Genomic DNA, 15,490 nt, shown 5'->3' on the forward strand with positions numbered 1-15,490 from the left:
GTATCCATGTTGCTGCAAATGGCATTATTTTGTTTTTCATGGCTAAGTAGTATTCCATTGTATATATGTACCACATCTTCTTAATCTATTCATCTGTCAGTAGGCATTTAGGTTGTTTCCATGTCTTGGCTATTGTGAATAGTGCTGCAGTGGACATAGGGATGTATATATCTTTTTTAATTATAGTTTTGTCTGGATATATTCCCAGGAGTGGGATTGCTGGATCATATGGCAGTTCTATATTTATTTTTCTGAGGAACCTCCATACTGTTTTCCATAGAGGTTGTACCAATTTACATTTTCACCAACAGTGAAGGAGAGTTCCCTTTTCTCCACACCTTCTCTAGCATTTGTTATTTGTAGACTTACTAAAGGTAGCCATTCTGACCATTGGTGGTACCTCATTGTTGTTTTGATTTGCATTTCTCTAATAATTAGTGGTGATGTTGAACATCTTTTCATGTGCCTCTAGCCATCCGTATGTCTTCTTTGGAGAAATGTGTGTTTAGGTTTTCTGCCCATTTTTTGATTAGGTTAGCCCCTTAATGGCATGTGCCATTTCTTTGTCCAGGTGAGCCTGCCTCTGCAGACCCACAGATGGTGGGAAGGAGGGAGAGGTGAGAATACATCAAACCTTCTTCACAAAGATTGTGGAAGCCCAGCAGGTGGTAATTCTAGGATGTCCTAAGATCAGGAGACCTGGGGTGTAGCCCTGGCTCTGCCATTGACTAGCTAGGTAACCTTGGGCAAGTCACCTGACCTCTCTGTTTTGGGGTTTCTTCATCTTTAAAATAAGAAAAATGAGTTAAATAACCTCTAAGTTCCTTTGATGTATTTGTTGTCACATTATGTAATGGAACAACATGGCTAAAACTGGTTTGTTCTGCTCTTTTTCCATGACTGCCTTGGCTGTAAAATAATAATTGCCCACATGGCTAAAGGTCTTCATTTTGTATTATAAGAAAAATCTTTGTGCCTTTGTTTCAGAATTCCCATAATGATGTATTGATTCTGGATTTATAACAGTACTATAAAACCATAAGCTGTCAGTTCTGATAATTTCTACCTCTCAAAGTCCACTCACACCATGCAGTTTGTAGAGGTGGCAGGATGTGTTCTTAGATTGGGCAAAGGCAGGCTGAGGTCTCCAGAATTTCCAGCAGAGACAAGTTTCTGGCTACGTTGGCTCCAGCCTGTAGCAGCTGGGAGAGACCTGGTGCCAATATTCCAGGATCTCTCTAGATGTTAGTGTTCCTTTGAAAAGGAACATAGTATAAAGAATTCAGGAAATTCTGAATATTAGCCCCTTCTTGGAGACTTACCATGCACATTAGCATACCCAAAGCTCCAAGAAATCCTGCCAGTGAAGAAATCTGTTTATCCCAGTACCTCTAAAACTTGTATGGCCCCAGACACTTTCTTCACAAAATGCGTAACATCTGGTAGAACATATCCCCAGAACACACTTTGGGGACACATTACCACACAACATGGCTGACCTGTCTCTATCTGGGTCTTTGAAGAAGGGAGGGATAACTACAACTGCTGGAATATTTATTAAGCACCACCTGTATGCAAAATACATGGGACTAACTCAAAATTGGCACAAGTGTCTGCCAGCCAAAATTTCAAAATCTAAAGCTGCAGGTGGATGGTCACTCCTAAAGAAGCATGCCAGTCCACAGATAGGACAAATGAAGTGTCAGGTTCAGCATGGAAGTGCTGGAGCCAGGCCCCTGGGCAGTTGTTTGCTTCCTGAAGTGAATTTCTGAGCCCTCAGCTGTTAGTCTCAAGTTCATTGCTTTGCATCACCAGGGTAGTTACCGTTCAACCAGTTACACCATCTCATCACAGGATAGTCACTGTTTATTTTTATAGATTAGGAAGTTGGCAAAGCATATCAAGTAATTTTATCCTTAGAATTTTTGAACATCCTTAGAATTTTGCCTTACAGGTACAGCTCTGTTGGATTTCTTCTGAATTGAGATCTGTTCTTTCCCTAGAAAAATGACCTCCTTTTCACAAAGTGAGAAAGTTATCGAACTGGCCCATGTCCTATGCTGTTGTTTAATCCCACTCTGAATCAAATGTAACTGCTACCCAGGGCACCTGATGTTTCCTGGATAAAGGGCCCTGGGTTCTCAAGACAGCTGCCCTTTCAGTACCTATTTGTGACTCACTGCTATTTTCCAAGCACTTCCTCTTCTACCAAACCGTATTTACATGTCCCTACTTCCCCAGACAGCCCTCACTCAAATCCTTCTTCCTTATCTCTTATTTCCCATCCCTTCCTGCCAACTCTCCTTAGACCTTTCTCTTGATAGGTTTTTTCCTCAGGTTTTGTGTGTGTGTGTGTGTGTCTCCTTATTCCACCTTCCCTCTGCTTCTCCCTTCTGGGTCTCTTTAAAAGAAGCAAAAGATCATTCTTTCTGAGGGTTTAATCCTTGGGAAGCCCCTCTCTGCTCAGCAGAACAGAGAAGCTGGCATTGCAATAAAAAGGCCAGCGTTGTTTCCATAAAGACTACATCTTGAAGAAGGAGCTGCTTATTTTTTTTAATTATCAGTATGACCTGACATTTATGGAGTATGTACTCTGTTCCAAGCATTAGAGCTCTTTACATATATCATATCTTTTATTAGTCACCATACATACGCCCTCTTATGGCAGGACATTTATTGTTCCCATTTTGTGGGTGAGGAATTGAGTCTCAGGCAAGGTAAGAAACTTGTTCAGTGTCACAGAAATAGTGGAAAGCAGTGCCAGGATGTAAACATGCACTTCTTTAACTCCAAATCCTGAATTCTTCCTTCTCTCCCCCACTTCCCACTGAAACAGGAAAGCTGAAGAGACAGAATTCTGGTTTTCATCAGATTCATTACCTAACAAGTTTCATTCACAGAAGTTCACCCCTGCACGCACGTACTGCACAGACAGCAGATTTAATTATCTTCTTCTTAATTATCCATTATATCCACCAGGGTCCAGCAGGGCAGGATGTGATTGATCTTCGTGAGATGCCAGATCTGTCTTCAGGGAAGCATAGGCCAACACATGCAAATGATTTTATCCCCTTCCCTTCTCTCCTTCCTGCTTGATCATTGGTGTCAGTTTAGCTGTTGGTTTCCTGTTACCTGCTTACCATCCATACTGCAGTTCAACAAACACTTGACATTGGGCCCTACAAGTGCAATAGTGACATACTGGGCTCACTTTTCCCTCTCCTGTGACAGGTGTCCACCTGCCCTGGGGCCCAGAGTGATTCACAGCAGGTCTCAGAACTGCCCAGACCTGCTCAGTTGTCCTGGAGGACAACCTTCTTTCTCTCCCTTTTCCAAGCAGTGTGGCCTGTAGCTAATGAGTTTCCCATCCATGGACTTAAGTAACCAGGGTGGCCATTTCCTCTTCACCACTTGGGGCACCTCAGAATGGGTCCAGCTCGTTCCAGAACAGATGAGAAAACCATCACTACCCTCACTCTCTGATGCCCAGTTCTCTCAGGGAAAATGGAATCTTCCAGTCCTGGACCAGACTGCCCACAGGCCTTCTATGTCATGGCTCCCTGGGTATCCTTTCCCAGCAGGAGCCTCCTGGGTGAGGAGTAGGCTAATAGTTGATTACAGGATGGGGCTGGGCATCCAGGCACTTTGACACTCTGAGCAGGGCAGCACTGCAGAGAGCTGACTGCTCTGCTTTGTATGTGACTCAGAATAGGAAGTTATTGAGCACTTACCACTCATGTTGTACCCAGTGCTGGGAAATAGATGAGTTAAACAATACCTGCCTTCAAGGAGCTCAAGTCCCAGTGACAGGGCCTAGGAGGAAAGGGGTCAAAGTGCAGTGACAAAGTAATTTTGATTAGCCGTATGAGGATTCAGGAGAGACTTCCTAGAGGAGGTGACATCTGGGCTATCTGGTAGTCAGTTGGATGTGAGAACAGAAGGTGAGGTAGGAATCAAGGACTGAGATCAGGGTGGGCTTAAGGGGCCTTTGAGCCCTTTAGGTGGAAAAGTTCACTTAATTCTTGGATATAGAGGATGAGAGAGAGATATTTGGAGGTATCAGTAGAGAGGTGGGTAAAACCAGGTAAGTGAAGGAAATCATCTAGGGAGAGGATGGAACCTAAGAAGAGATCCAGGAAGTATCAAGGACAGAGCCCTAAAAAACACTAGCATTCAAGAACCAACTCATGCCTGCAGAGGACAATATTATAGTGTAGGCTCTGGGGCTAGGCTGCCTGGGTTGGGATTCCCCCCAAACACACACAACTTACTAGCTGTATGTCACTGGGCAAGTGACTAAACCTCTCTGCTTTCATTTCATCTGTTAAATGATATGATAATGGCACATATTTCATTGGGTTGTTGTAGGATTAAATGAATTAATACATATTAGGTACTTAAAGTCTATTTTAGTAGACTCTCTAAGGGTATTTGATACCTTCATTGTTTCACTGATGTCCAGAAGGACAAATGCGGCCTCTGAGAGTGTCAGCCTCTCAGTGCCTGCTGGCACTGCCCAGTTGAGATCCCCAGTGAAGAAAAATGAAGGAGAGCCCCATGGGAGCCAGGTCATAGCCGGATAGAAAGGGACCAGTCATGCTATGTGGTGCAAATGCCAACATCTCCTGGAATGCAGGGACGGTGTCTGCCCCCCTTCACTGAATGCCCCAGTGCCCAGAGCAGTACCCCTTGGAGAGAGAGCTTATTGAGGGTGGTACTCAGTAATGATCCCCTTAATGAGTATGTATTTGCTAAAGATCCTACTACATAGCTGGAGTGAAGGGACTGCAGGGAGGAGGAGAGCATGTGGGCCACTCCAGTAGTGGCAGCAACTCGGTAAGAGGTTTCTTGGATGCTCTCAAACCTCTGCCTGGGACACCTAGCTGTCCCCATGAGTAAGCTACAGAGATGGGATCTCTCATGTACTTTCTCCCACACACTCCTTCTACTTCCATACTCTAATTTATGAGGACATTGTCCTATTCTACATGTCCTATTCTATAGACAGAACAGGGACACTAGGAAACCACCTGTAAACACCTGCACCACATTCTCTTTGATCTTTCAGAATGCTGCCTTTCTATTTCTAAAGGAGACAGGACTCAGCTACTCAGATCTTGGAAGTAAGCTCACATAGCCTTTGCTAAGCATTTCTTTGCTCAGTAGATCAGGGCAGTTGTCAGGGCTAAAAGCTGTAAATAATTCCCTTTTGTCTAATGTTCAGGAGAAAATGGAAAACAGTAAAGCACAGAAATTTAAAAGTTTGTTTTGGCTCATTCATAGTTTACACGTTGGTTACCCTTCAGCAAACTAGCCTAGCCACTCAGAACTATAGCTTCCTGATTTATAAAATGGGAACAGTGCTAGGACCAGCCATGTAGGGCTGAGAGGATTAAATGGGATAAGCAGTGTCCCTCTCACAAGCACATGTCCAATACATGCCAGCTTTTGTTACTGTATGTATTATTAATATCATGCAAAGAGGAGAAATTGGCTCATAAGTGGCTCTGCAATAGGAGCAGGATAGTCTGGTGTTCACAACTCACTTATATTAAGACATTTTATGTAAACTGCTAGCTGTGGGTTTTAATTCCATTATTGAAATAGGATGAAATAACAAAGACCCTATTTATTTAAGGACTATCAGTAAATACTTTTACAACAGGGGAGAATAAGCATGAAATTAGGCTTACTCTTGAATACATTTTAAAAATTGGTTTCAGGGAGTTCCTGCTGTGGTGTAGTGGATTAGGAATCCGACTGCAATATCCCAGGTTGCTGCAGAGGCACAGGTTCGATCCCCAACCTGGTGCACGGGGTTAAAGGATCCAGCATTGCTGCAGGTGTGGCATAGTTCACAGCTGTGGCTCAGATTCAGTCCCAGCCTGGGAACTTCCCTGTGCCACAAGTGCATAAATTTTTTTTTAAAGACGGTTTCAGGATGAATGATCCATTCAATTGCGATTAGAGAGAAAAGGGTAACAGCGTGAACAGCTGTTGTAATTCTCTGCAGTCCATTTAACTATAAATGGTTTGCATGTCTAAGTCAAAATATTTTCTTGGGTTGATTTTAAAATAGTAAATAGCCATACAAAGGAATGAAATTTTGTCATTTGTTGAGAACGTGAATGGATCTCAAGGGTGTTATGCTAAATGAAATAAGTCAGAGAAAGAGAACTACATTATGATCTCACTGATATGTGGAATTTTTATTTTCTCTTTTTTTTTTGTACCCACAGCATATGAAGTTCCCGGGCTAGGGATCAAATCAGAGCTACAGCTTCCGGCCTAAGCCACAGCCATAGCAACTCAGGATCTGAGCCGCATCTGCAACCTACACCACAGCTCACAACAACACCAGATCCCCAACCCACTGAGCGAGGCCAGGGATCAAACCCACATCCTCATAGATACCAGTTGGGTTTGTTTCCACTGTGCCACAACAGGAACTCCCATATGTGGAATTTAAATCAAAACAAAACAAAATACTAAGCTCATAGATATAGATATAGATATAGATATAGATATAGATATAGATATAGAACAGATTGGCAGTTGCTAGAGGGCAAGAGTTGGGGAGTGGTTGGGAGAAATGAGTGAAGGGGATTAAAATGTATAAACTTACAGTTATAAAATAGTCATGAGAATGTAATCTATAGCATGGCGGCTAGTTAGTACTACTGTATCGCATGTTTAAAAGTTGCTAAGAGAGTAGATCTTAAAAGTCCTTATTACAAGAAAACGTTTGTAACTAAGTATAGTGATAGATAGTAACTGCACTTATTATGGTGCAGTTAACATAATATATAATATACACAAATAGCAAATCATTATGTTGTCCACCTGAAAGTAGTATAATGTTATATGTCAATTATACCTCAATTTTTTAAGTAATGTAGTGTCACAGAGAGTGGAATAGCAAAACATTTGCAAAACTTTTTTTCACTTTTTAAAGTTCACTTGAATGTAGTTGATTTACAATGTTGTGATAATTTCTTCTGTGCAGTGAAGTGATTTAGTTATACAGATACACAATCCATTCTTTTTCATCTTGTCCCATATAGATGATCACACAATATTGGGTAGAGTTCCCTTATTCTTTATAACTATATAAAAAGGCCATTTAAATTAAGTATGTCATGTGGAATTGAGGGCTTGTCAGAGTGTCTAGAGTTCACATCCTGGGAATATTCACATGTAACTTGTGATTCCAGCTGTTGGTTAAATGGAACCAAAATAAAAGGAAAGTGTTTTTAAAATAAAGTAAATAATTCTACTGAATTTATATGTAATTTATGAGTACTTAGGGAATTTTTAGGTGAAGAATTTGAGAATAAACAGTTATCTTTTGCAAACTATGAGGAAAACGTTCTGCAAACAATGGAAAAATGGCCAGAGTGATATGGTCACTATTCTCAAGGTGCCGACCTGTTAGAGAAGGTGAATGTGTATACTTCATTGCATGGCAGAGCATGCTAACTTATTTTCCTTATATTTGCTCCAACCCTTCTAGCCCACATACCTAGCATAGTTCCTGGCAAATTCACAGGCATGCAGTAACTGTAGAAAGAATAAGCACTGCTATAGAGATATAAATAAAGTGCTTTGGGAGGGCAGCTAGAACCAAAGAATGAGGGGAAAAGAAAACAGACTTCTAAAGATGGTAGCCTGTAAATGGGTAAAGTTGGCCTTGTATCTGCCCAATTGGAGTATCAACCACACTATTATATAATTACTTGCTTATGGTATTTTTTCCCATGAGGCTCCTGGCTCCCCAAGGGCAGGTATCATAGTTTTCTTGTTTGTTAGTATCCCACATGGCACCATACGTAGTAAATACTCAATAGGTGAAGAAAGAGGGCCACCTGATGAAGAGCGTCAATGATTTTTTTTTTCAGTTGCAAGTTAACAGTAACTCAGCTTGAACCTGCTCAAACAAAATAATGGAATTTTTTCATTTATTGTATGGAATCTTCGCAGAGCTTCAGGTATGGCTGGATCTAAGAATCTGACCAGTGTCCTTAGGAGTCCATCCTTCTTCTGTGTTGGCTTCATTCTCAAGCAGGGTCTACTGAAATTGTGGGAAAAATAGCCATCAGTAGCTCCAGCCTCATATCTTTGAAGTTTATGATTCCAACAAAAAGATTATGTTTCTTTCCCTGATGGTTTCAGCAGAAAACTCAAAGAGAGCTCTGACTGGCCTGGTTTGGGTCATATACCTGTCTTCGAACAAATCAGGCCAGGACTGAAGGCGGGAGAGGGGCAGCTTTATGTAATCTATATAGATTTACAAGAGGAAAAGGTGATTCAACTCGGAGATATTGGACAGGCAAGGGAAAACAAATAAATAAACACAAATCCCCTATATAGTCACAAGGAAAGGAAACAGACTCAACAATAGCATAGAGGTAGAAATACCCAGAGAATAGGAAATTATACAAAATGTAGCTAGATTGGAATGACAGTTGTATAGTGGGCAACAGTGAACATGAATGTGAAGATGTAAGTTTAGATCAGATGGTACCAGGCTTGAAGGCCAAAAAAAAAGGTTTAGAGTTTGTTCTGCAGAGAATTGTGATGCAATTTGAGGCAAAGTAGATGGGATATAATCCAAGATGTGCTTGGGGCTTCTCCAGACGCCACCTTCAGAGGCTTTCTTTTTTCCCACTGGGGTTTCTCCTAAACAAAGTCATGATGGAACCATGCCAAGCAGGCCTGGGAGTCTGAGACTCTTCTGCACTCACTTCATGTCAAGGAGGATGCCTGGGCAGGTGTCACTTGTTGGCTGCTGCATCCTCAGGACTGAGACCCCAGCATGAATATGTCCTTGGCCTCTGCTTTAAGGAGGTGATATCTGGGGAAGATTGGTTTAGGACAAGGTACTATCAATACACCTATACTTGCATATATTAATATTCGCTTACATATATGGAATTTAAATAGAAAAAAATAGATGTTTTATTCCTAATGATGAGTTAGGGAAGCTTTCAGAGAAGAGATAATGTGAGCTACCCTTTTAGGACAGGCTTGTGGTGGGGGCACAAACCATTCTCAAGCCTCCTGGTCCAGCCTTGGGCTACTTCCTTCCTTATAGTTAGGAAGTGGGACTTAGGGACTCTTCTCTTCTGGATTTCTGTGTTCTGCTTCCTTGAATTCAGCTTCTCTTACAACTCGAGTAGCAATATTTTTTTTAAAGAATTTTTAAAATTTTTTTTTCAATTTTTACTGTTCTTTATTTTTCCCCCAATATATTATTTTTTTCTACTGCACAGCATGATGACCCAGTTATGCATACATGTATACATTTTTTTCTCACATTATCATGCTCTATCATAAGTGACTAGACATAGTTCCCAGTACTACACAGCAGGATCTCATTGCTAATCCATTCCAAAGGCAATAATCTGCATCTATTAACCCCAAGCTCCTAATCCATCCCATTCTCTCCCCCTCCCCCTTGGCAACCACAAGTCTACTCTCCAAATCCATAATTTTCTTTTCTGTGGAAAGGTTCATACTGCCCAAAGCAATCTACAGATTCACTGCAATCCCTACCAAATTACCCGTGACAATTTTCACAGAATTAGAACAAACAATCCAAAAATTTATATGGAACCACAAATGACTCAGAATAGCCAAAGCAAGTCTGAGAAACAAAAACCAAGCAGGAAGCATAACTCTCCCAGACTTGAGGCACTATTACAAAGCCACAATCATCAAGACAGTGTGGTATTGGTACCAAAACAGACATACAGACCAGTGGAACAGAATAGAGAACCCAGAAATAAACCCAGACACCTATGGTCAATTAATCTTTGACAAAGGAGGCAAGATCATAAAATGGGAAACAGACAGTCTTTTCAGCAAGTATTACTGGAAAACCTGGACAGCTGCATGCAAATCAGTGAAACTAGAACACACCCTCACACCATGCACAAAAATAAACTCAGGTAGTAATATTAATAGTAGTTGCCGTAGCAGCAGGTGGGCGTAGGAGTAAACATCTATCGAGCCCTTCACTACGCACTCAGCATCACGTTGGGATCTTTAGATACTGTCTCCAGGTTCTACCTGACAGTAATTTTATGGGGTGAATATGATTATTCCCTTTTTACTGAAAAGGGGATTGAGGTTCCGAGAAGGTAGCTGGCTTGCCCCAGGGACCTGTACAAGGAAACAATGGAACTGGGAGTTGAGGGCAGGTCCACTTAACTCCAGTGCCTGTGCTCCCCCGACCACGCTGTGTGTCTCCAGTGCCCCATCTTTCTGAGTTCTGAGCAGATCACAGGCCCAGTCTCAGGGACAGCTATAGAAGCAGTGACTTAAAGTATTGGACAGGTGTACAAAAGTGATGCTTTCCTGACTCGAGGCTCAGGTGTGCAAAAAGGGACGCTGAATCCCTGAGATAGCTCTCAACTCAAGTGTGTAGAAGAACACTAGGGAGTTATCTAAAAATGCCGATTCCTGGGCTCCACTCCTAGAGGGTCTGATTTCTGGTTCAGGGTAAGTCCTTGGAATCTTCATTTGAGTAAACATCTTACCAACACTTGGGAGAGCCTAAACCCAGTGCTTCACATTGTGAGGAGTGCTGCCTAGGCAGGGTGTGCGTGGGTGTGTGTCAGCGTGTTGCCTGAGTGTGCATGCCACATGCTCTAGTTCAAGGGTTGTTCTTGCAAAGCTCCATGGAGGGCAGGTAGAGATGTGCACTGCACACAGCCCACCTGAGAGGAGCTTTGTCTAGACAGAGTTTCATTGTCTTCTTTAGATTTCATCATTTGAGCCTGGACTTTGCAGTGAGGGTGATCAGATACCCATTACAAAGTACCATCTTTCAAAGAAAACTTCTGCTCAGCATATTAAAAAAATTTTTTTGGCAGGAAATCATTTGTCTCCTTTTTCTGGACCTGGGAACAGCAGTAGGAAGTGTTCAGGCCTTTTCCCAAATATAATCTCTGACCATTTGAAGACTGAGAATCCTCTCTGCCCATGGCCCCCTGGGACTCTGAGTGGCCTGCCTGTCAGTCAGGGGCACTGAGCACCCCCACACTGGAGATGTGGGAAAGATGGTCTCTGCCCTCGAGGACGTAAGGTCCATGGAGAAGATAGAACAAACCCATGTGAAAGAGTCAGGCACACAAACATAACAAAAATAAGCCAGATGCAAAACCACACAGCTGTGAGAATCCAAGTACAGACGTGATGTTAGACTCAAGGTCCAACATTCAGTGAAAGAGAAGCAGGAAAAAGTTGCATGTGAGGTGCTATAGGTGAGCCATCAGAAAGGCCTTCTTAGGGGAGGTCACATCTGCTCATTTACAGACTCTATTCAAGTACTTACAATGGGTTCTGCTGCTGGTGAGCATGGCAGCCCCAGTGTCCGCTTTGGGGAACACAGTAGGGAGTCTGCGGCCGAGGAAACATGGGGGCATCATATTACGCACAGCACGTGGTCCCAGCCCAGGTGGGAAAACAGGGTAGGCCTCCTCAAGACAGATTCCTGAAGGCAGCCCTGTCCCTGACTTTAGGGGAGTCATGACAAAATACAAAGGAAGCCCAGCCTGTGGCCTGGTTCATGAACCTGTGTCATGTCGACACCTCAGGCCTCAAGTGTAAACTCCATCCACACACCACCCTTACCCCAGACTTGTCCAGCCTTCAGACCTACGGTTATGATCTACCCTTGAGAGGACTGATCCAGATAATAGGCCCTGGCCAGCCTGGGAGTGGACTGTTTGGACAGGGGGTGGGAGTCCTGGCTCTACAGGGGTGAATGATCTGGAGGTGGCTGCACAGACAGTAGGCAGACGTGTTCCCTCAACCCCACAGGCTTCTCACTCTGTGGGAAGAAGTGGGGTGTAGGCCAACCTGAGCCTTCTAAAGCGTGGGGCCCAGTCAGGGATCCTGACTGCGGTTCTAAGCAGGGTCCTGCCTAAAGGATGAGTTGGCATTAGCTAAACCAAAGGTGGGGTGATGGGGGACGCCTTCCATAGAATGAACAATCAGGACAAGATCCCTAAGATGGGAAAAGCCAGGTTCACCCCCCCTAAAAGCAGGAGAAAGAGGAGGGCCAAGGTGAAGTTGGAGAAATGGGAGGCCTCAAGGGCCAAGGTAAGGATTTGGCTTTACCCAGGACAGGGACAAGATATGGCGGACCAGGGAAAGGTCATTTTGAATGGACCGAGAGCGTTCCTCCCAGACCGAGCTTGTGTGATGCAAGTAAGGTATTTGACATGAGAAGAGAGAGCAAGCTGTTCACATTGGCTGGTCTAAGAGTACAGAGAAAGGCCAGAGAGGGAAAATAAACCATTTGTGGAGTTGTGGGCATGTTGGAGGGGCAGGGTCACCAGGGTGAGCACAGAGCCTCTGGGAAGAACTCTTCAAGAACTGGGCTGGGGGCCAGATCCCCTCTTTATGCTGTGCTGATCACTGACATAGGCAAGATAACATGCCACTTTTAATACCCTTCTACTCTACTGCTGCTCCCTATGCTTGAGTCATAGTACTTTACACATATGTGTTTTTTGTATTTTTCTGTGTGATTTCAGTGTCCTGAAATTCTTTCTGGATTGGCAGCACATCGCATTGTCCTCTTAGTAAATATGACCATATTTATGCTTTGGGCTATATTTTGTAATCATCACCAAATCTTTGTTTCCTTCTTGTGTCATTTTTTTTTTTTCATTTTTGATGACTTTTTTTTTAATTAGTGGTGACACTCTCGTTGCTTAACACCTATGGTACTATGAGTACATTAAGCCACAATTAGCATTGCCCTGAAGTCTGTAAGCAAGTGTGTGTGTGTGTGTGTGTGTGTTTATGATAACAGTGCTTACATAATCTCATAACCAAGCCCTGGGGACTCACACACGGAGATGGAACAGTTGGTTTAAATTAGGTTTCCATGTGAAATATGGTATCGCTATTTTTTTCCTAGCATTGTGGGAAAGTATATGGAAAGTGATTCGACTGATAGGAAATAAATCTGGTTGTGTGGTCAGGATTGAGGCACAAAGCATCAAAGCACGTGGTTGTCCTGCTCTGTGAAGCAGGTCTCTCCAAGGGAGATGAGTTAACCCTTTCAGGGCAGAGGGCCCTGATAACTCACTGTGTGGTACCAGAAGTCTGAGAGAACAGTGACTTTGCAGAGACCCTGATTTGCCATCAGTTTCAACAGGAAAGGAGCTAAAGCCATAGAAAGAGTATAGCCAGAGGCCTCAAAAACTATGCATTGGGTGTCTTTGAGGAACCATTTTAACTTTTTAGGATTTCATTTTTATTTGTAAGGAGATAGGTTTGAATATGTAACTCAAAGGGCCAATGATGTTAGAATTCTAAGGGTTTTCTGACGGTTTCTTACAGCAGGATAGGGCTTATCAAAAGCTAATCACACTAAAAGAAGATTAGATGGAAGCATCAGTCATACTCAGTAACTACTGGCAAAATAATTTCTTGCCCTAGAAAGCCAGAGTTTCACAAAGGTGGCTTTTATCTGGGTCACCAGGTAAGGGGACAAAGCATAGAGACAGTGAGCCAGGGATTGCTCACACCTACAGAAAAGGGGTTGACTCTGAGCATCCCAGAGGGTTCCTGTGTGCTCAAAGCAGTCTCAAGAGATGGAACAAATTGTTTTTTTCTTCCCAAGAGGCTCAAAATTCCTTGTGGGATGATCTGGACCATGGCTCGCCCTAAGAGTCTGATTCCAGATCTATTCTTATGTTTCACGAGAGCCCAGCAAAAGTCCAGAGCAGGTGAAGACCAGAGATGACTTCTTGCAGCCCACTGGGCTGGGGCTGGGCTTAGAGGTGCCAGGTGTCCCATCACATTTTGCTTCAAGAAATTTCAGAAGAGAAGAGACAGTTTATTACTGCAGTGCTTCTGGCTGACAGCAGAGTATAATAATCTGTTTTAGCACTGAAATTCTGTTACTGTTTCCCTGTTTGTTTCTGTGTTGGGAAAGGAAAGAAATGTTCAGCATCAATCTCTTCTGTTCTGCTTTCTTCATTTTTTTAAATCACTTTTTGGTACTCTTCTCAGTACCTTCTCCTTTGATTCTATTTTTCTCTTCAAATGTGCAGCTCTCAAGTACTTAGAAGGACCTACCAGTGCCAAGTTAAAACAACAAAAAACAAAACAAAACAAAAAACCCTAGCTATTCTTCATTAGATGAAAGAGCACCAGCCTGTGAGTCCTAGTTTTGACATCAACAAGAATTGTGACCTCGGCAAATCATTTCTCCCGTGAGCCTTGGATTCTTGATCTGGAAGAATGGGGTTGGACTGCCCTCTCTGGTTGCTGCCAGCACTAAATGCCATTCATTCCTCTCATTTTATTTGGAGGGAGGGAGTCAGGGAAACGGTTGCCTTAAACCTTGAACTCTTTTTTTTTTAATTGCCGTTGTCTTGGGTCGCATAAACCATCTCTCTCACTCAGGTGTCAGCACTGTTTCTTGGTTCAAGTACAACTCCTGGGCTATGTGAGGTCAAGACCAAAGCTTTGTTCTTTTAACAACTGAGTTTATCAGCCCAGACATTAGCCAGGATGGAGAAAGTAACTTACGTGAACACTGTAGTCCAGCACCAAAGTCTAGAGAGCAGCGAAATAAGATTAAGCAGAAAATTTTTGAGGCTACATGTCATAAAGGGGAGACTTTAGTAGTACACGATTATTAAATATTATACTCCAGTCTGTGTAGTATAAAAGACAAGTCACATTAGACCTAAGTTTAAGCCTAGAGTAGAAGAAAATTAGAGTTTGTGTATATACTTCAGGCATTTAGTGAGTAGTTAGTAGTTAGTAGTGTCACCTCTGGGGCACACATCTCAGTTCAAATTCAGGCTTTGCCACCCATTGGCTGGGGACCTTGTGCAAGTCTCTTAGGCCCTCCATCCATCATTTTCCTCTCTATCTGTAACATGAGGATAATTATAGTTCCTGACTCAGGATTGTTATGAGAGATAAGTGAGTTAACATATATGAAGTGCTTGAGACAGTTACATAATAAGTGCTATATTAGTTTCTTATTATTTAGTCATTTGAGAAGCGTACTAGATAATGCATTTGCGAAAGATAGCTCAAAATTTTTTTCTGCATTTTTTTTTTCATTTACTATTAGGCATTTTACTGTTTGACCAATGGTCTCTCATTGGTCATGGGTCTCTCATGGGTAAGTGTATTGATTGCATTTAATCTTGCTCCATCTGTCAAATATATTTAAAGCAATATTATCCTTAGGCCTTTTTCTTGTGGTCTCATGGACTTTTTGTAGATGAAAAGGAATTTTATGAATTACCTTTCAGCCACATTTAAAAGATGACAATGACAAATCCAGAGAGGTTAATCCCACCACAGAGCAGTGATGAAGCTAGAGCTTCACTTCATTCTCTTAGCTGGGGCCTTCCCTTCCTCATACTAAATTGATTTTTTTTAAAGTAGACATTTTTCTTATTAAAAAAAAATGTGTACCAAGCTCCCAGGGCATGGTTTCAGTGGA

At 42.5% G+C, this 15,490-nt stretch overlaps 1 protein-coding gene across 1 annotated transcript in view; it reads left to right on the top strand.

Annotated features, from left to right (window-relative positions):
- PLCE1 (phospholipase C epsilon 1) overlaps nt 1-15,490 on the top strand; it is a 349,119-nt gene that overhangs the window by 224,164 nt on the left and 109,465 nt on the right.

This window comes from Phacochoerus africanus, chromosome 15 (assembly GCF_016906955.1).
Source record: "Phacochoerus africanus isolate WHEZ1 chromosome 15, ROS_Pafr_v1, whole genome shotgun sequence".
Classification (NCBI taxonomy): domain Eukaryota; kingdom Metazoa; phylum Chordata; class Mammalia; order Artiodactyla; family Suidae; genus Phacochoerus; species Phacochoerus africanus.